At 55.2% G+C, this 21,498-nt stretch overlaps 2 long non-coding RNA genes across 3 annotated transcripts; both read right to left on the reverse strand.

Moving 5' to 3' along the window:
- Window positions 1-1,469: 1,469 nt before the first annotated feature.
- LOC149993875 (uncharacterized) lies at window positions 1,470-2,264 on the reverse strand. The gene is made up of 2 exons (XR_016507779.1): window positions 2,211-2,264; window positions 1,470-1,851 (listed from the first exon to the last, which is right to left on the reverse strand). It is a non-coding gene; the product is annotated as an uncharacterized LOC149993875 (long non-coding RNA).
- A 2,163-nt stretch (window positions 2,265-4,427) lies between these two features.
- On the reverse strand, window positions 4,428-14,846 carry LOC149993876 (uncharacterized). Of its 2 annotated transcripts, XR_016507739.1 has the most exons (4): window positions 14,599-14,846; window positions 5,763-5,924; window positions 4,589-4,788; window positions 4,428-4,471 (listed from the first exon to the last, which is right to left on the reverse strand). It is a non-coding gene; the product is annotated as an uncharacterized LOC149993876 (long non-coding RNA). The 2 variants fall into 2 exon arrangements; XR_016507738.1 differs by lacking the exon at window positions 14,599-14,846 and having other exon boundaries at window positions 5,763-6,136.
- Between the last annotated feature and the right edge of the window lie 6,652 nt (window positions 14,847-21,498).

Consider the following 21,498-nt stretch of genomic DNA (forward strand, 5'->3'; position numbering starts at 1 on the left):
CCAACGATGGTGACAACTTCTGTTCCTGTGCCTTCCTGTCACTATACTGGGTATGCAGGCTCAGCGGGTGGGTGAGGAACACGTCCCGAGAGCCATTTCGACCCTGAGGTGAGTAACAATAACCTCACTACGCATGGAGGTATCTGCGAACAAGTATGTTCCGCTGCAGAAACAGACGGTAGCGCTTATTAACTACAGGTAGAAGACCTTACTTTTGCAGACTTTACAAAAAGCACGAGCACGGAACACATTGTGAGGGTCCCTTCCCAGGCCTCAGAAGCGAGGGGTCCTGAAGCTTAAGCTTCACTCACTTCGCAGCAGATCTGTGAAATTCTCGCATGGGAAACCGACGGAAGGGTTCAATGTGCTCTGAGGAGAGCTGGAGGGGACAAGTGTGGGAGGCTGGCACTGCGGCGGTGGCCCTGGAGCCTTCCTGGGCTGAGACCAGGCGCCCCCCCTTGCCCCCCCAGGCTGCTTCACTGGTAGGGAAGCACTCAAGGTGATTCTAATACGCAGCAAATGGTGCCTCAAACATTTGTGCAGAGCTTGTTAAAACAGACGTCTGGGCTCTACTCAAAGATTTTTCTTCATTCTGTGGGTCTGGGACGGGACACCAGAATCTGCACAGCTGTGAATTCGGCGCCGCTGCAGGTGAGAACGCCCCACAGCGCCATGGTCAGAGGCCTCGAAGGAAGCGGCAGCAAACCTAAGCAGAGCTCCCCCTCAGCCAAGACCGACTGCTCTCGTCTGCGGCCTCTTTTCCTCTGTGGCCATAATCTCTCCTGCACAGGACCTGCCACGCGCCTGCCATGGGCCTGCCACGGCGTCCGCGGCCGTCTTCCCCCCACCCATCTGGTCTGGGTTGGCTCAGCCCACGGTCATTCTTAAACCAACCGCTGGAGACGGAGAGAGGGCACACCCGGCTACCCCGAGGGATGTGCCACCTGGGGCAGAGGAACAGACAAACGCATTGTAAGAACCGTAGGTAAGGGGAAAGGTGAACTCGAGTTCTCTCTCGGGAGTAGAGGGGGAGAGGGAAATGGGATCTGAGTGATCCAGAGGTACTCAGAAGCACTGATGACTGATTACTGTAGCGGGTGCAGGGCTTGCACTGTAAACGGGCCTTTCACATGTTTTCGGAGCGGTTTGTGTGAACACGTATGTGTATACATGTGGACGCACACACTTCCAGTCCTAGGAAGAGCCATCGATGTCGATGGCTGGCAACAGGTACGAGAATGTGATTCCCACAGAAGCCGAGGGCCACGGGTTCTCCAAGACGGTAGGGACACAGCAAGGGAGACCTTCAGGGCACAAGTCCCATCTTTCCCTGCTTATGACACTCGCACCCACCAACTTTAGCCTCTTGTGTCCCGGCACCTCCAGGGCTGCCCCAGGACACTGAAGCATGAAGGATCACAGACCCACTAATCCCGGTGAACAACAGTGACTGCTACAGACAATTGTCCTTCACCGTTTCCATTCTTACCGAGTTTTATTCCCAGAAAAGGGGGGAGGGGGGTAAAAAGGTCCATGAAGAGCAGTCACCGCTCAACTTACAGAAAGACGAGGGCCCGATCAGATGCTACCATCCCTCTTTCCCACTGTCCCGGTTCAAAAGCCAACACGTGCTCGCTGTGGAAGAGGGCGGCTGAAGTAGGGCTCAAAAGATTTATAAAACCCCCAATTCTGTCTTCCATTTATCCTTTTCTTTTTGTTCTTTTTCTTTCTTCTCACGCTCAGCCTTAGCTTCTTTTTCCTCGTGTTTTCTGATCAGCTGTTCCACTTCCTTCTGTCCGAGGACTCCGATGACCGTCTTTCCATTCTCTCTGGTCGGCGTGGCAATTTCCACTGGGGGAAAACAAACACACGCACGGCTGCGTTACGGGGCGCACTCAGCCCGCACAGGCGACCCGTTCAACCTCTCCCCCCTCGTTGGCCTTCGCTCACCACCCCTTCGTGTTTTGTGCTTCATATGATTCACGGATACTTTTATTCACGTTTTTGCGTCAACGATCTTTCTTCTCCTGACCCATTCCAACCTTCTAAGCTGCTGTTTTGTCCCTTCCTTTGAAAAACTCACACAAGCCAAGTGCCCGAGCCAACCCGCTGTAAGCTGTGCTGACCAGAAGGATCCGCAATTTCCTCGTGGGAACCTCTCCGACGCGGTCCAGGAAACTGACTGAATCAGAGGAGGGGACATAACCTACCCTTTTCAGCAGAGAGCTTGCTCACGTCCATGATCTTGCCGAGGACTTTGATAGCTAAAGCAAGTGCTGACTTCAGGCTCATTTCCCCTTCTTTATAGTCTTATTTTAACATAGACACAGCTGCCTACGAAGCAGAAATAATCATCAAAAAGAACGTCCTTTAAATGTCTGCATTTTTCAGGAACGTGGACTGGGCAGAAGACTGATGCCTGAATTATTATTAGCATGTAACCAATGTAAGCAATTATGCTGGGGGGCGGGGGGACATGGGATGGGGTGGAGGGGGAGTGTCGATGCTCTGTGAATGGAATCTTTAACCCGGGGCCTCAGACCTCCAAGACTTTGTGATAGAATTCAAGGGGATTATCAACCAGGATATGAAAAAAATTGTATCTTATTTCAACAACTTGCCTTTGAAAATTACTATTTCCTTTCGTTACAAATGTAGGCAATAAACCCCAGTGGTATTAGCAGAACCTGCGACTGCATCACCAATAGCAATCACAGATACTAAAGTTGTTGCAGCTATCTTAAAATACCGTTTACATTCATCGCCGTTTCAAAATCATGTTAGGTACCTATTGCTAGGCTTTACAGCAACACAAAAATACTCACGGCGCTGTTATTTCCAATGCATGTGGCCTTCCATACCCCGTAATTTCCGCTTGGGTCGCTCTGATAGAGCTGAAAGCCGTAACCCTAACCCGAACCTAACCATAAACCCTAACCCCTAACCCGACCCTGACCCTGACCCTGACTTGACCCGACCCGACCCCGACCCCAGGCATTGTAGGGCAGGGGGTGGTCTCAGTGGGAGCTCACCTCCCAGGCTGGCGGGTGGGTGGCTCCTTAGGGTCTCCTGCTTCACCTGTCCTGGAAGCCAGGCCACCCACCGCCATCCCACTGAGCAGGGCCTCTGGATCTTGGGGTGTCTACTAGAGCCTGCTAGGACGCTTGGGAAAGTCTGTGACACAGACACAGGAAGCCTGACCCTTGGGGAGGCCCAGGGTCCTTAAAGATTCCCAAGAGGCATGGTTTACCCCTGGAGGGTATTCCCTGTGAGGAGCAGTCATGAAGGCTGGAGTGGCCTGGGTTGTGCGTGCACACGTGTTTGGGCATGTGGCGTGTGGGCACAGGATGGGGCCCCTGGGCCGTGGGGAGCCTGTCTCAACTACTGCAGGGCTGTTGTGAAGTGGACCCTGGGGCTCCTGCCAGATGGTGCCCAGCTCGCCAGGGGTGGGAAGCTGCCTGGTGGTTGGCCGGCACCTGACCTCTGCGCCACCACCGGGGGCCTGACTCTGAGGGAGTCTGTGGGTGGCCTCAGCCGAGGTCTCCCCCTCAGGACTCCCAGGACACCCCTCCTGGTCTTCATGCTGGAGGCCTGTTGCCTAGCCCTGTGGTCACAGAGCACACTGAGCCAGTGTGTGTGTGCTGGGAGAGGGTGAGTGCTGGCTCGTGGGAGGGTGACTGCTGGGGGAGGGTGAGTGCTGTGCGCTCTTGGGAGGCTGAGTGCCGGCTCCCCTGAGGGTGAGTGCGCGCCCAGGAGGGTGAGTGCTGCGCACTCACGGGAGGGTGAGTGCCAGCTTGCCGGAGGGTGAGAGTGCGCTCCGCAGAGTGTGAGTATGCACTCCCCGGAGTGTGAGTGTGAGTGCGCACTCCTGGGAGTGTGAGTGTGAGTGCGCACTCCCGGGAGTGTGAGTGTGAGTGCCCACTCCCCGGAGTGTGAGTGTGAGTGCGCACTCCCCGGAGTGTGAGTGTGAGTGCGCACTCCCAGGAGCATTGCAAAGAGGAAAGAAATGGAAAATCAGGAGCGCGCGATAAGGGGCATAGCACGTGCATGAGGATGGGTTTGTGAGCATGCTGCACCATCAAGGGTTCCCGATGGGATTCCCATGCAGCACACATGCAAAAGAGATCTCTCCCGAGCACATTCTTTGCAGGCAAGATGGCAACCACAACCGTGTAATAGCCTACCTAGGAAGAGGATCCGACCCTCAGGGTGCAGAAAGGACAGTTGGACAGCGGTGCAAGAGAAGAAGATCCACAGGGTACAAGCCTCTCATAACAGTCAGTGTCCAAAGGCTAAATCGGAGACTTGACGGGAAAACGGTATGTATCCAAACACAGTGATATGACACAAGGGCATCTCAAGCTTACCCGACCGACAGGGAGAACAACATCCCGCAAAGTGGAATCCTTCGCGTTCGGAATAGTCAAGGCCAAGGACATGACAAGCACAGGACAAGAACGGGGCCGAAGTCCTGTGCGCAGAAAGGTAAGAGAATCACTTCTGAAGGGGATGAGAAAGAGGCATCAGCCATCCTCACAGACCTCTCCCCGACGAATGGAAGAGACAGGACCGAAGCAAAGGAGTGTACCTCGCGACCTGCGTTGTGATGCAATTCCCAAGAATGTCCACAAGACGGCAGCACCGAGACGCTGTCAGAAGTGTTGGCGCTTAATGGTGCTGCTCGGGAAGCACTGAAGAGTATGTGTCTCAGCTGTGTTCTCAGCTGAGGCAGGGGTGGCCGAGTGGAGAAAGTGCTTTTGCAGGAACCCTGAAGACCTGGGTTCGGGTCTTGGTGAGAGCACAAACACTCACAGTGGCCCATTTATTGCCTTTTTGGAGCACAGGAGAGACAGCCATTTTGTGGCTGTCACCTATCACTTTTCCCAGCCTTCCCACCTCTCCATAAGTCCAGGAAGAGAAGACATCAGGACCAAGAGTGAAGCGACGTGCAGAGCAGTCCTACTGAAACCAGAGCCAACCAGTGAATGGTAACAGAAGGGAGAGTCACACACTCCCAAAACGCCATGACACAAGGAACACAAGGGACAGGGGGTCCTTCCCATGGAGCAGCAAGGCCCAGGCAGCACAGTTTCTTCCAACAAGTTGAAGAACTGTATGAAGGTTTCATGGCAAAGGACAGTCCAGAATCAGGGAGTCCCCAGTGGGAAAGTCCTCTTGGCTGCAAGTGAGGGCAAGACCTAGCACATCCATGTGAAGAAGTGGAAGTGCAAATACCACAGTGTTCAGAAGACCAAAACACACAGGCGAGCAGCTGTAAGGGGCATTTCAGTAGACAGCCATTTACCAAAGGCACCTGAGAGAGAATCAGCAGCCGAAATAGACACTGGGTAGCCCTCATTTCCAACTGACTGAGGAACAGGAGAAACAGTTGCACAACAGGGAACCCCAGGAGAAGCTCAGCACACTGCAGCTCAGTGAAGGGATCACCATTACGCATTCAGCGGGAACCCGGAAACGTGGAGCACAAAGCCCTCGGGAACCGACCAAAAGAAAGTGTCCGCGACAGCGACCCTGTGTGAATAATGCCAGCCCCGGCAGACGAGAACCAAGAAACCACATCCACCGCATTCATGACAAGTATCAGAGAAAGTGTAGGGAAGGGCTGAACAGGCATTCCTGTTCCCTAAGACCTCAGCAAAGCAGTTGCCGGGAACCAAGGCAACACACAGCACCTGTAATGACGGAGTCACCGAAAGGAAAAGACGGCACAGCAGGAACGGGAAAGCAGTTTTCCTGCTTACCTGCGAAGGCATGAAGTTCCTTGACGTATCCATGAGACGGGAACGCGGAGACGGCCCGTTGGGTCGGTGCGGGGGATGCACACTCCACGCGTCACGATAGAGAACCGGTGAGAGTGCGTGAAGCAGCGCAGGTGAGCGTGGGCAAGTGGATTGAGCGCTGGCCTGGGATACAGAAAGCAGGAAACTCCGTTCACACCCGGGCCGCACTGAGTTTTTAGATACAGGTGTTGTGTTCTGGGTTGCCCAAGAGAAGACCAATCAGCAGTCAACCTCATCCTTTTTGTCACCTCATGTGCAAACTCCTCTCAGCATAGGAAAAAGAAAGAATTGGGAGGGGAAGCACAGCAAGCACCCTAGACTTTCCGGTGAAAAGGGAGTGAGAAACCGCACAACTCAGGGAACCGGAACCACACAGCAACCCGTATCCAAATCATGCATCTCCTCTAAGAGGCGCTGATTGTTATTCCAAGGACTGGCAGACACAGAAGAAGCAGATCCTTTACAGACATCATAACAGCTTAGGAAGGAAAAAACTGCAACCCATGCAAGTCTATGTGGAAACCTAAGGGGTCTGAGAGTGGGGTGACATGGAGATTAGCAGGGTAACGGAGAAACAAGTTTCAAGAAAAGTGACGGTTAGGTGGTCCAAAGCAGTCAGTAAACGAGACAGGAACATAGGACAGAGTGCAGGAACTGAATTTGTAAGGCTCCATCATATGAGTGACGAACCTCAACAGTCATGAGATAAAAATAGGAAGCGAAACTAATAAGAAACAAAAGGGATGAGGAAATCCTGAGAAAGCTCTGTGCGGCGCGCTCTCACATACTGTACAAGTAACTTTTTCAGAAATGTAGTAGTCAGGCTGTTCCTTGCTCCCACTTAGTCGCTAGCCCCCGGGACTCCATCCTCCGTGACCCGTAGGCTACATGCTGCACACATAGTCACTGAGGCCAGACCTTCAGAGGACCAGACCCAGCAGCAAGGGCACACAATCCGGCAAGACCTAGCAGATCCATGATCCCGGCCAAGCATGGCACTCTTCCTTTTGTCAGTTGAGCTGTCACCGTCCCTGACAGGAAACAGTCCATGAGAGGCCTGGAAGTCCTGTCCAATGCAACAGAGCGACACAGCTCGTCCCGGAGCTCCAGGAAAGGCATGGAGAGCAGTGGCAAAATGTCCTCAAGGGAACATGGGACAGAAATGCAGGTTTTCTCATTGGCCGCTTGGAAAACCAAGGAATGAAGCAAACCAGTGGAGCAACGAGGAAACTCACAGTGAGAAGCTGCAGAGGGAAGTGCCTGAGAAAGGAATTGACTGAGGTGCCGAGAGAAAGATGCAGGGACCACCCTGGACGTTATGTCTCAACAGAGCCAGCGGGCAGCAGTGGAACAAAAGGGTAGCTGCCTGGATTCCCGGCGAGGGAACAGACGAGGACAACGGAAGAGATGCCGTGCAGGGGATCCTGAGAAGCAGCCACGGGAAAACGCGCATCTCCCTGGAGGTGTCCAGACACACATCTCTGCGTAAGTAGAGGCTACCTGATGCTGTCAAGGCAGAAAGGAGAGCAGCAGTCACGGGGGGCACCCACAGCAGTGCACAGAAGGAGTGCAACCTTCGAGACACACAGGGAGGAGGCAGAAGCGGAGTCAAAGGAGTGACGGCGGCAACGGCCGATGGTGATTCAACCCGTATCATCAGAGCCGGAACACACAGGTCCTGTGAAGAGCAACAACGATAGGATGGGGACCTTGATGGCACACATTGAGGAAAAGGAGGGTGAAAAGACGGTCCTGCAAGGTTCCTCGTGGGCCCTTTGGAAAGAGACAGGAAAGTCGGGGTAAGAACCTGCAGGTGGTGGCAGGACACAGCACTGGAAAGGGAAGGAGGGAAGAAGCAGCCCAGACAACCGGTTTCCTGCCTCACGCATAGCCAGTGACGTGCAGTACCCAGAAATGTCCACAGGGCGGCAGCAAGGACGCACTCTGGGAGGTCATGCTGGGGAGGAAACGTAGCTGAAAGTCTATCAAGACCAAGCCCTGAACCTGCCTTGACAAAATAAATGCAATGCAGCTCATGGGATAGCATTCTGGTATGTACTCTGAGATACTTCAGATCACATCCCTTCGGAGGGAGAGCACACGGCTTGTGCAGCATAAATGCGGTTCCTGGGTTGCAGGAGAGGCAACTGTACACACAGAGTGGGAACATACCGGGCACCTGTTGCATCTCCTGTCTACAGAAGTGAAACCATGCCCTCTCTGGAGAGCTAGGCGGACTGAACCGGCAGTCATAGCACGGAGGAAACAGAAATCGGTCGAAAACCACAAGAAACTTTTAGAATCAGAACATCCATCACTAATTACACAACCTAAATGAGCATTCTTTACACCAACTGTTCAGAAAGGGTCCATGCACATTGTAACAGGGAAAGCAGAAATGCTGCCTTTCACGATGTGCTGGCAGCAAGGTTCCTAAGGCCCAGGGGACAGGCAAAGTAAAAGGGCTCCCTCCTCCACAGCCGTGAACAGACACTGGGAAAAGTTCGAGTAAGTATTGCATTATGGAGGGACTGACCAGTGTGTCATCCGGGAAGGGGAAAGGACCACGGGACAGCAAGGTCTCATGTCTATGGCAGAGGCAGAGAACACTGCCGTGGCCCACTCTGACCCTCAGAGGAGAAGAAACTGCATGTGATTACCTATCCCCCTGGGAAGGACATTCCTGCCCTGCCACCATGAAAATAAGCAAAGGAAACACAGTCCAAGGAGAGGTTGGCTGCTCACAGGGCTGTCATGGGAGGCACCAAAGGAACATGTGCAGAACACAGGAGCAGGAAAACATGCAGCAACACATGCTGTGAGGCTGGGAGACGTGAGGGTCCGTGCAGCCATTTCACCGGGAAGCACGCTTTAGCCGGCGCAGAGGAATAAGAGAACAGAAGAGGGGGAGAGACAGAAGCACGCATAGAGGAAAGGAAAGCAGAACGCTCTCACATCACATCCAGAGAAGTCAAGGGCATTTTCAGAAGCAGTCTCCTAACAATAGACACCATAGGTGAGCAGTGTTCCCGGCTACCTACCCTAAGAAGTAGTCAACGGAGGATGCCAACACAGGACTGGAGACAGGCACACTCAGAAGCCATCCTGTGCTGTTCCCGGAGGAAGAGGGCGAACAGCACCCCCACAGAGAGCTAGCAGGCCATCCACAAATACAGTGGGTTCCAAGGATCAAGCGCACACCCGCAGACCGTAGGACCGCAGACTCAGTTCCTGAGGATGCCAGACAGTGAGCCACGGCCACGTGCACACCGGGGAGCAATTCCCAAGAAGCGGGCACAGAAGGATGATCGTGTCCCTACCCCTTCCCCTCCCAGCCCTCAGCATAGCCAGCGAGCAAACAGGGACCAGAGAGAAGGAGAGTGGCATACACGAGCATGATCCAGCGCAGCATGCCGAGCGAGATGGAACGCACTGAAATGAATGTCAAAGACGCCAGACCCCAAAGCGGCACAGAAAAGGAAGTGATAGCTATGCCAAGCCTGCACGAAGCATGCTCTTCCCACGTTGGCGGCCCGCGATACAAAGGAGTCACACCTGCCGGCACCGTAACATTTGAGACGAGAATCCGATCACAGGGGTGACTGCGAACTCCCGTCCCATTGCAGTCTTGAAGAAAACCTTTACGGAAACAAGAAAAAAAACAGGTTGCCGGTCCACAAGCGATCACAATGTTATAGTGAAGAAGGAACAGTAGGTACCCAGCTGTCCTATCAAGTGCAGGACAGATGCAGTATAAAGAAATGTCCGCAAGATGGCAGCAAAGAAGAGACACACGCAGGCAATACTAATCAAGCGATACAAGCCAGGCAACCACACAACATGAAGCTACAACCGGTCACAGCAACTGTAAGAGGCAACCCTAACGAGTTAAACAGGAAACCCATACCTGGCAACTAGGCAACGGCAAACAGTTAATCGGTAACCAGATAACTAGCATTTGGCAACAGGTTAACAGGTAATCGGTCACCGATTAACTAGTAACCGGTAACCGCCAGCTTTTAGACCCATCTAACTAGTAATAGGCAACATGTTATCCAGCACCCAACCAACTAGTAACCGATAACCGATCATCGGTAACCAACAAACGGTTATCGGTGATCGGTCATCGATCACCGTTTATCGCTGATCGATTGTCCGTGATCGTTGATCTGTAAACGATGATCGCTGATCCGTAACCCCGTGACCGATAGCCAGGTTACCGGTGATCGGTTACCAGTTCCCATTAAACTGGCGGCCAGTGACCTGGTAAACTTACCTCGGTAAACCAAAATTGGAAAGCAACAACCTAACACCACAGTGCTGAACCGGTAGCAGGGGAATCCAGCAGTAAATGAGCCAGTAACTTGCAGACCTGCTCAGCAATAGCTACCGACTAGGGAAGGAGGACCTGCGTACCAGTAACCAGAAAGAGGGTTCCGGAGCAGTTACATGAGCATCAATACCAAGTATCAATACCAACTTTGCAGGCAACCACTGCCAGGATCCACGTAGACATGGACTTACCAGCAATTAACAAAGTTGTCCACAAGATGGCAACACAGAGTAACGCAGTGCGCAGTACTCGGCAGCAGCCCTCAGTAACACTGAAGAGCTCCCCTGAACCATACAGCAGGCAGCCGTGCAGGAGTGGCTCATTGGAATAAGTAGCCGCCTGCAAACCTGAGAGCCCGGGGTTCGAGTACCAAGCCTGCCTTAAGTACCCCTTTTGCCTCAGGTCGAAAAGAATGAAAGGACTGCTGCTGCTGGCATGTGCCCCCACCTTTTATCCCCACAGAAGTCTTCAAAAACCAGACACAGTGGTTCACTGCATACTGACAGTGGCAGGCAACATACACAGCACCGAGGGGAAAACTGCAGGCAAGGCAAGTTGTATGCAGAGAAGTGGACAAAAGCACTCTGTGGCATCGTGGCACGAGCCAGGGAATAGACACTTGAGACCCCCAATCCCAACGAGTGCGACAGCACATCAATGTGACGGGGTAAATTGGTCACCATCAGCAGTCTTACAGTGCCACAGTAAATGGTAACAGACACGTGACAAGGTGAGAACCGAAACCTAGGAAGCAGAAACGGGACAACGGGAGACCCTGGCACTGTCAGGAGAACGAGAAACCAGCAGGAGGTATCCCTGAAGCGGTACGGACGGAACAGGGTGAACAGCGGCACGAACCCAAAACGGACACCAGGACCCATTAGCGGACAGTCAGGTTGATGTGACGCAGCGACCTCACGATGCACATTCACTAAGCAGACAACCGTAACCTGCAGACATCATCAATGGGAACAGAATACCCGGTGAGTAATTACAGCGTCAGTAGCAACCGCTGCAAGGGATGCAGGGCCTCCTAATGTACCGGCACGCTGACCGCCTCATGGTAGCCTGTGAGTCGAAACCCTAGGACCTGGTATGTAACAAGGGATAAGATGGTATCCATGAGCGGTATGTCAGGAACCAGCAGCAGATCAGCAGGCAACAAGGAAAACAAGAGATTAAAACTGAAAACAAGCAGTCTTGGACCCAGTACCTGCAGACGTAACGACCAAGAAATGGCAACCTGCTGATGTTTCACACATACCTAGGTTGGATGTCCTGGTAAACTGTGATCTGAGACACCCTGGCAAGGAGACAGTGCAATGGGTACCTTTAGAGTGACCAAAGTCATGGAAAGTGGGAATGACCACCTCAGTAGAACAGTACCAGTGACAGGATGACCGTGTAGTGATAAGCAGGCAAGCAGGACCATGAGAGGAAGCGATCGGCATCGCACCTGAAGTGCAGAAGCACCCGGAGGCAGCAACCAGGAGCGACGGAACCCCAACCCGTAACACTCCAGTTATACGAGGAGCCTAAATGATGCCAGTCTGCAGACAGCCTTAGCGAAGCTGTCATTCTACAGGATGCCCACAGCAGGAAAGCGGTCCGTCAGAAATGCAGCCCGAACCGTATCATAGGCTGAGCTTGGGCATGTAGCAGAGGCACTTGCAGCTCATCCCAGCCTACAGGAACCACCGGGAACGGACCGGTTTCCCTCGCAAAACCGGGCCTGTGTTTCTACAGTTGCACAACAGCTCGCGTTCTTCCTAAGGACCGCCTCACCCTGGGGTGAGAACAGCAGGCATGGATCGCACAACCGTAAAACACTGTCTTGCGGTCTATTCTGATGCGGTCACGGGGAACGGAAGGTGGCAACGGGAGTTTCCCTCTTCAGTCGTGCACATGTGACAGACTGTCCCGTGACAAGTCAATCGAAGTCATAGAATGCAATGTTCGGTACAGTGAATCATAACTGTCTTGGGGGCAGTACGTGTACGGAGCCATGAGAACCGTGTTCAGGCTAGATCACAGAGCACTGTCCCCTCTGGGAACTGGCCAGCCTCCTGCACTACTCTCCAAAAGATTCTTGCAGCCCCCTCAGCATTTCTTCACACTAGCAACAGTGCCGTGGACCCTGCTGGCCCGAGCCCCTTTACCAAGGCAACTTGCATTGTAATGAGGCGACATTCAGAGAAGAGCAGACGGCATGGGGCTACTCACCTACAGCTGTACGGTTTTGTCAGCATCCGGCAACATCGAGGGTTCCCAGTGGGATTGCCAGGAAGTGGACATTGTCGGCAGACTGCTCCGAAGCACATTGTATGGCAGGCAGGAGGACAGAGGGCAATCACATGGAAGTCACAGCCCACCTAAGGGTTCAGAAAGGAAAGGTGGGCAACGGTCTTGGTGCAGGAAACCCATGGGGCAGACCCCTGCCCTCACAGTCAGTGAACGAAGGCAAATTCAGTCGCCTGACACGGAAGTGCAATGTTGCCAAGCACGTCGACGTAGAACGGGGACAGCTCTAGCTCAGCTGAACCAAGTGGAAAACAACATCCAGCAACATAGAATCCTTTCTGTCCAGAGCAGTCACAGGTGAGGAAAAGACAGGCACGGGACAAGCACGGAGCTGAGGTCTTGTGCGCGGAAACGGAAGAGAAACAGTAGCGAAGGGGGGGAGACACGGGCGGCAGCCGGCATCACGGGGCTCTCCCCAGGGAATGAAATGCATGGGACTGCAGCGGAGCGGCATTCCTCGCAACGTGCAGTGTGATGCAATTCCCAGGAATGTCCACGAGATGGCAGCACAGAGGCGCTGTCAGAGGTGCTCGCCCTGAACAGGGCCGTGCAAGAGAGACTGAAGAGCATGTGTTTCAGCTCTGTGTTCAGACGAGGCCGGGACGGCTGAGTGGAATAAGTGCTTCCGTATGGAACCCCGAAGACCAGAGTTCGGGTCCCGGGGGGGGAACAGGAACATCTGCACTTGCCTGTGGTGGCCCTTTTTGGAGCACAGGAGAGATAGCCATTGGATGGCTGTCACCCGTCACTTTTCCCAGGCTCCCCACATCTCCGTGAGTCAATGAAGAGAAGCCGTCAGGACCCAGAGCTGACAGACAGACACAGCAGTCCCATTGAAAGCAGAGCCAATCGGGTGGTAATAATGCGAGAGAGAGCCACAGGTTGCCAGAGCGCGAGGAAACAATGAAACGAAGGGACAGCGTGTCCATCCCGTGGAGCGGCAAGCCGCAGGCAGTAGAGTAGCCTCGAACAAGAACCGTATGAAGCTGCCATAGCCAAGGACAGTTAGGAAACGGAGAGTGGGGTAGGCAAAAGTCGTCTTGGCTGCAAACAAAGGGGAGACCTATCACATCACCTCCAGGAATTGAAATGGCAGAGACCACGGTGCTCTGAAGGCAGATATGGACAGGGCAGCTGCTATAAGGGGTCTCTGTACGAAGAACCACACACCGAAGACACCCACCCGCCAGGAGCAGAAACAGACAGGGGGGAGCCCTCATTCCCAAGCGCCAGAGAGAGAGGGCTCACAGTCCCCAACAGGAAGCTCCGGGAGAAGCACAGCCCAGTGCAGCTCAGTGGAGTGATTGCCAATCCACAGGCCAAAGGGTCAGCAGTGAAGTCCCCGTGGTTGGCCAACAGCCTGGACCACCATTGCATCACACCTTCATTGGCCGACGTCCTCGCAGCCATACAGTGGGGATCTCACGCCAGTGGCGGTTCTAGAGTTTTCCCCCAGAAGATTCATGAAATGCACAGGCTAAGAACACAAGGCACAGTATGGTCTTGCACTGACAGAGCGCTGTCATGTAAGAGAGGGCAAAGTCCCCACCGGGAAGGCGTTTCCCTTGAGAGCACACGTGCAGGAATCACTGCACAGGCCTCCTTTCATCATCATAGGACACACAGACACACGTGGATGGGTGTCACACTGTTAGTCCCTATACCCAGTATAGACATGAGAGGTCACTAAGTGCAGCACTGCCGATGTGAGGTGAAGCACACACAGGGCATTCCTGCTCTGCGACAGCGGACACAAGGTGGATCACAGGGACCCTGAAACAGGGAGTACCACGCCCTCAGGTGCCCAGAAAAAAAAGCTGCCCACGTCACCAACCCTCCGTGAACACTGCTGGCACAGACAGAGAAGAAAGAAATCACACCCAGCACGTTCATAGCGAGTGTCAGAGACAGTGCGGGGAAGGGCAGAACAGGCAGTCCTCTTCCCCGTGACCTCTGAAACGCAGTTGGCGGGAACCAAGGCAACACACAGCAGCAATCGTGACGGAGTCACCCAAAGGAAAAGATGGCACAGCGAGCAGTTTTCCCTGTTCACCTGCACATGCATGCAGTTCCTTCATGTGTCCACAAGACGGCAGCACCGAGACAACCCGGCGATTCGGTGCACGGGAAAGCACGCTCGCTCCGTGCATCACTGTCAAGTACCTGTTAAAGCCGGCGAAGCAGCGCAGGTGAGCGTGGCCGGGTGGATTGAGCGCCTGCCTGGGATACGGAAAAGCAGACGTTCGAGTCACAGCCGAGCTCCGTTCGGTTTTTTCACACAGCTGTCGTGTTCTGGGTTGCGGAAGAGGAAACCCATCAGCATTCATCATCGTCCGTTTTGTCAGGTCACGTGCAAGGTTTTAGAAGCACAGGGAACAGTAAGAATCCAGAGGAGATACACGACGAGCATCCCGGGCTCCCCACTGAAAAGGGAATGGAAAAGCGCACAGCACAGTGAACCGGAAGCACGCAACACCCGACGCCCCAATCTCGCACCTCCGCGGAGAGGCGGCGACGGTCATTCAAACCGGCACCTTTCCCTGAAGAAGCCGGTCCTTTTCAGACCCCATGACACATCGGGAAGAAGAAAGTGCTGCGACGCGTGCAGGTCCATGTGGAAACCTGAGGGACCTGAGACGGGGGTGACGGGGACATGAAAACAGGCACAAGGAAACAGGATTCAGGAAAAGTGAGGGTCACCTGTTCCAAGGCAGTGACAGGGAGGCACAGTGACACAGGCTGGAGCCCAGGAAGTTCCCTTGTAAAACTCCAATGTAGGAGCGACTCACAGCAGCATTCAGGAAGTAAAAGTAGCAAGCAAAACTTGCAGGAAAACTGAAGGAATGAGAAAACGCAGGTAAAGCTCTATGCGGAGTGCTCTCACGTATCCTGCAAGCAGCTTTACGATGAAACGTAACAGCCATGCTGTTCCCTGCCCCTGCTTTGTCTCCAGCCCCCACAGCTCCATCCTCAGTCACCCGCAGGCTACAGGTTGCACACGTACTCAGGGAGGCAAGATCTACAGAGGATCACACCCAGCAGCAAAGGGACATGATCCAGCAAGACCTAGCAGATACCGGATCCCGGCCAAGCAAGGTGCCCTTCCCTTTCTCACTTCTGCTGTCACCGTCCCTGAGAGGAAACGGACTGTGAGAGTCCGGAAGTGCTGTGCAATGGAAGAGAGCATTGCAGCTTCCACAGTAGCCCCAGAATACACAAGGAGGGGAATGGTAGAACGTTCTAAAGGGAAGAGAGGACACTGATGCAGGATTTCTCACGGGCCACACAGACAACGTGGAAACCCACAGTGAGAAGCCACACATGGAAGTGCCAGAGAAAGGAGGTGACTGAGGTCGAGAGTGAAAGAAGCAGGGACTGCCCTGGGCACTGTGACTCAGCGGACCCAGCGGGCAGCAGCGGAAGAAAGGGTCGCTGGCTGGATTCCCAGCAAGGGCACAGACGAGGACAACGCAAGAGATCCCCTGCAGGGAATCCTGAGTAGCAGCCACAAGCAAACATGCATCTCCCTGGACATATTCAGCCACACATCTCTGCCTAAGTAAGAGCTAATGGGGGCTATAAACGGGGAAAGGACAGCCACCGTCACAGTGGACATACACAGCAATGCACAGAACGAGGGCAACTCTGTGGAAACAGAAGGAGGCAGAGCGACAGCGGCAACGGCAAGTGGAGACCCAACCCGCGCAATCAGAGCTGGAAGACACAGTCCCCGTAAAGTGCAAGAACAGTATTTTGGCTACCGTGGTGGCAGACAGAAAGGGAAAAGGAGAGCAAAGAGATAGCTCAGCGAGGCACCTCATGGGCCCTTGGCAAACAGACGGGCAAGCGGGGGAAAGAACCCGCAGCAGGCGGTAGTGCACGGCCTTTGAAAGGGAAGGAGGAAAGAAGCTCCGCAGTGAACCTGTTCTCCTGGGAACATGCAGCCAGTCACATGCAGTACCGAGAAATGTCCACAAGGCGGCGGCACAGACGCACCCTGGGAAGTCACGCGAGGGAGGAAGCGTGGCTGAAAGCAGAGAAACGGCACATCGTGAACCACCGCGGGGTCAATTCTCTTCTTGGGGAGCAGGAGAGGGAACTTCACACACACCATTGAAACATACCAGACACCTGTGCCATCTCTCGTCTACAAAAGGGAGGTCAGGCCCTATATGGAGAACTGCGGAGACTCACCCAGCACTCATAGCTGAGAAGGCATGCAAGCAGGCCAAGCACCAAAACTCTGACGCTGTTACAACCGGAGCATCCGTCGATACCCAACGGAAGCGCTATTCAGGAAGCTCCGGTGCACAGGGTAGCAGGGACAGCAGAAACACCGCATTTCAATATAGGATGGCAACAGGGTTCCGAAGGCCAGGAGACAAGCAAAACCGTCTGGGAGGTACAGGGCAAGCAAAGTACTGCCGCTCTCACCCCTTCCCTTCTCCATCCCATCCTGTCCCTCAAGAATGCAGCGAGCAGAAAGAACCCACGGGAGGAGCACAGCAACACACACGGCTCTCCTGGCAGAAACAGACACAAACGATGCATCGGGCACAGAAGCACAGGCACACAGTAAGTAGCATGGACCCCCGGGATGCCAGCTACTGAAATGGCAGTGAGGCCTGACTGCTAAGAAGCTGTCAGCAGGAGACACAGGAGGTGTGACCTGAGAGAGCAACCCTTTCCTGAGCTCAAGGCACAGAGGAGTAAGGGAGCAAGACAGTGGGCGAGGGAAAAGTGCTCGTAGGGAAAAGGAAAGGAAAAGGCTCTCACATCCCATCCAGAAAAGTCAAGGGCATCCGCAAAAGCTATCTCTGAAGGGTAGACACCAAAACTAAGCAGTGTTCCCAATTAACTGCACTCAAAAGTACTCAAAACAGGGAACCCGATGAGAGGGCAGCAGACACACACTCAGAAGCCATCGTGAGCATTTCCCAGAGGCAGAGGCCAAGTAGGGGCCCAACGGAAAACTAAAATGTCATCCCCAGCTGCTGAAGGTTCCAAGGAAGAAGCGTGCACGTGCAGACCATAGGGTCATAGACTCAGATCCCGAGCATGTCAGACGCAGGGCCACTGCCACACATGCACCAAGGAGGACTTCCCAAGAGACGGGCACACGTGCAGGATCGAGTCCCTAACCCTTTCCCTCCCATCCGTGGCACAGCAGCAAACAGACAGCAACCTGTGAGAAGGAGAGCAACAGTCACAAGCAAAATCCTGAGCACCACGCAAAGAGAGGGGCAATGCACAGACATGGAGGTCGATGGGCCCAGACCCTGACACGGCCCAGGAAAGTAAGTGACAGCACTACCAGGCCTCCGTGGAGCGTGCTCTGCCCGTCAGTGCGGCATGCCTTGGATCCAGTGAAGCCACAACCGCCTCTCTCTTGACAGTTGGGAGCCGAATCACGGTGCAGCGGGGACTGGCAACTCCTGCTCCATCGCAGCCTTCATCACAGCATTCAGAGAAGCGAGGCAAGAAACGGGCGTTCAGCACCAGGGATCGCAACGGTAAGAGAGAAGGACATGCAGGTCGCCGGAGTTGCAGCCAAGCGCAGCAGAGATGCAGTTCTCAGAAGTGTCCACAAGACGGCAGCACAGCACAAACGCGCTCTGGGTGCTCCTGCTGCAGAGAAGGACCTGCCCTAAGACACCCCAGAGCACCTCTGGAGCACAGGAAATTAACACGGGTCAGGATAGCCCAGTGGAAACAGTGCTCTCCTGCAAATGGCCGGACCTGTGGTTCGACTCCTGTTCTAGGACCACCGCAGTTTTTACGCATCCATCCCCTTTGGTCGGCACAGACGAAGGGAGGATGTGTAAGTGGCCAATCCCCCTTTCCTCCTCCCTCCCACCCACCCCATTTTTCAAAAAAGGAAGGAAGAGGACACCTGGCTTTAAGGAAACCACAGTGACAGCCACAGCAGGCTGAGAAGGACAGCTACCAGCTACTGCACACCACTGTGAAAGGCATGGGAGCCATTCACAACAGGCATGCTACACGGCAGAGAAGAGCAGCGTTCCCTGCAGACACGCTCCTGAGTGTGTGGGGGGACACCACCTGACCGACACAGAGCACCCTGCCCCTCAGGTCTGTCTTCACTCAGCGACTGCTGTTACGGGTCTTAGGGGACAGAATATGGAGCCCAGACCTCTCCATTCTGGACACTGGAAGTGTGCAGAGGGGCTCCACCAGGGGAAACTGTGGGTTCAACACTCTCACCCCCTACGAGCCCTGCAGACACAGAGCAGATGGCCCAAAACTTCTCACCGCAATCTGCACCCTCTAGGAAACCATGACAGCCAGTGAAAGCAGACGCACGTAGGTGCCTCTCTGAAACAGCACCATCACTGCTCCTGGCATGTGGGCACCAATCCCATCGCCCCTGGAGACACAGTCTTTCACGGCCAAAAGCATACCGAGTGCCACCCCACAGGACACGCTGACCGGAAACCTCAGACATCCTCACTTTATCAATGCCTTGCAGACAGGCACAGATAGACCCCAGGGTCCATGGGCCAGACCCCCACCGAGGCCATCCCTGACAACGCAAACTCCCAGCCAGGAAACCCACACCCTCAGCAAGCACACCCCTGATGGCCCTCCAAGGACAGATGGCCACTCCACCTCCCCAGATCCTCACAACTTGGGGACCTGGCACCCATAGACCACCAAGGTCCCCGAGGACGTGCCAGTGGAAAGAAAACCTGTCACAGGAATGAATGACCAAACAGAGCTTTCCTGAGATCATGACAGACGACAACATGGGCATGTGCGGGAACCCAGTGCACAGGGTCGTGGATCGACCGCCAGAAAGGCCACACAGGGTGCACTCCCCATGGAGAGGCTGGCCCCTGCACCCCCTCCACCCGGGTCAGCTGAAATCCATCCCGGTCGGAAACATGGAACCAAACATGGAGCCAAGGATCCCTTGCCTCCCCGTGAGGCAGCGGAGCCATGACCGCCAAGCCCACACCATGGGAAAAAGAGCAGCACACTGCCCACACCACTCACCGCTCCAAGTCAGGACAACAGCCAAGACCATGCTCCTAAGAATGGAACGATGCGGAACCGCGGGAGACGCCAACTCCAATGCGGTCCAGGCCCATTGGCTCGCGCACCCTCTGGCTCTCGCACCCGACCCCTCCAGCCACCATGGCCCCCGGCGTACTTCACCGACTAGCCCTCCTACTCACGAAGAGCCGAGGAAAGCAGGAGAGCCAAGCAAAGCACTTGCCACCCACCTATTCGATGATCCGGCCACAACCATCCCCAAAAAGGACCGCAGTCAAGCACAAGGCGGCCGTCGCACTACTTCCGCAGTCAGGCCCACGGTACGGAAGATGCGCAGGGGAGATGGCGCGGAGATGGAACCGCTTTGCATCTCCATAGCCCTGTAGCTACTGAGTGACTCGTGCTGATGGTCATGCCAGACGGCTGGCGCGGAGGACCAGGGGGTCCTTGGCCACGCGGCGGCGTCAGAGAGCTGGGGGAGACGAGAGGACCGCGGACCCTAGAGGGTCGCAGGGCGGGAGCCTCAGGGGGCCTGCGCGAGCCTTCCCGCACGGCCGCCACGGGGGGGGGGGGGGGGGCACACCCACCGCGTGATGGTGCGCGGGCAATATTTAAACGCGGGGCGGCAGCCATTGCGGCACTGCCACGCGCTTTCACGGATTGTGGAGAAGCCCCGACGGCCGGCGGTGTCAGCAGACGCCTGCAGCTTGGGAGACACAGCGTGGAAAACGCGGAAACGCAGGCGCACACGAACGGATGGAAGGACGGATCGTGGACGCAGAAGTGGGAACTGGAACGCGGACCCCCGGCGCCTGCTTCTCACAGGGACGGTAACGGTGACGGGCATTTCGGGAGACAGGCAAGGCTGCACTCACAGGGGGAGCGGGACTGGGCGCCGGCAAATCTTTCCAAAGGACTTGGACTCCAGGGCAGGAACCTGCTGGGAACTCTTGAGTCGGCAATGCCATCACGGGAACGACTCCATTCCCGTTCCTCCTACTGGGGGCTTGAGAGCACAGCTTTTCTGGCAGCTTCCAGAGAAACCCTGGTGAGCGAGGGGACTGCAGTGCGGGCGCAGCGCTCCGCCCAGCAGGACTTGGGCTGTGGAGGACTTTCCTGGGCGACCTGCCACCCGGGAATGGGACGGCGAGACAGGAATGGCCCAGTGTCCGGGAATCGCTCCACTCACCTGGAGGGTCATGGCACACCCGATGGCATCTGGCAGGACCAAAGGACAGGGAACGGGGTAGGAATGGCAGAACCGAGCGAGTTTGCAGGGGAAACCTCTTCAGAAGTGACTTGGGAATAATGGGACCCTGGACTCTCCTTGAGTGCGTCTGTCGTCTGGTGGTTCAGACTTCAGACTGAGGCCGTGGGCCTGCCACCCTGAATCCTTGAAGGTGGGGCCCGACAGGCCCATGCAGGGACCCAGGCCATCCTTTGGAAGAGCGGGCATGTATGATGCTAACATCCTACGTGTACTGATGCGTGGGTGCTTCCCTCGGAAGCCGCTTGGCCTTCAAGGAAGGGCGGCCCGAGAATGGCTGCCCAAGTCACTGTGTCCCTGCAACAGGGACAGATGTTGCCGGCAACTGTGCAGATGGGAAGATCTCCCAGACGTGGCTGCTTGGCTGGTGCGGCGCCACAGGGCTTTGCAGAACACAGGCAGTCTCTTGGTGGCAGAGACAGAGGGTGGCCCCAAAATCTCTCGGTGACTGGAAAGCACAAGGGGAGAAGGGAAAAACAGGAGATGAAACCCAGGATATCGGGGACCCCCGGGGGCATAGCAGGGACTGGGAAGCAGAAGCAGCCTCCGTGGCGCCGAGCCATCCCTGCCGGTGTGAGAGCGCCTTCCATGGCGGACCCCCTCGGGGGACGGAAAGGGCGGCTGGGCCACCGCCACGTTGCTGGGCGGGAGGGTGGGGCTCCGTGACCACCGCCCCCTTCCCGAGGTGCCTCGACAGGGCGGGACCCGAGGGTGGGGCTCCTCTGGGGAGAGGGGCAACCCACCGCTGCCATAGAGACGATGGTCCAAAAATGGCGCCA

The sequence above is a fragment of the Furipterus horrens genome, unplaced genomic scaffold (genome assembly GCF_987537825.1).
Source record: "Furipterus horrens unplaced genomic scaffold, mFurHor1.1.pri manual_scaffold_13, whole genome shotgun sequence".
NCBI lineage: Eukaryota > Metazoa > Chordata > Mammalia > Chiroptera > Furipteridae > Furipterus > Furipterus horrens.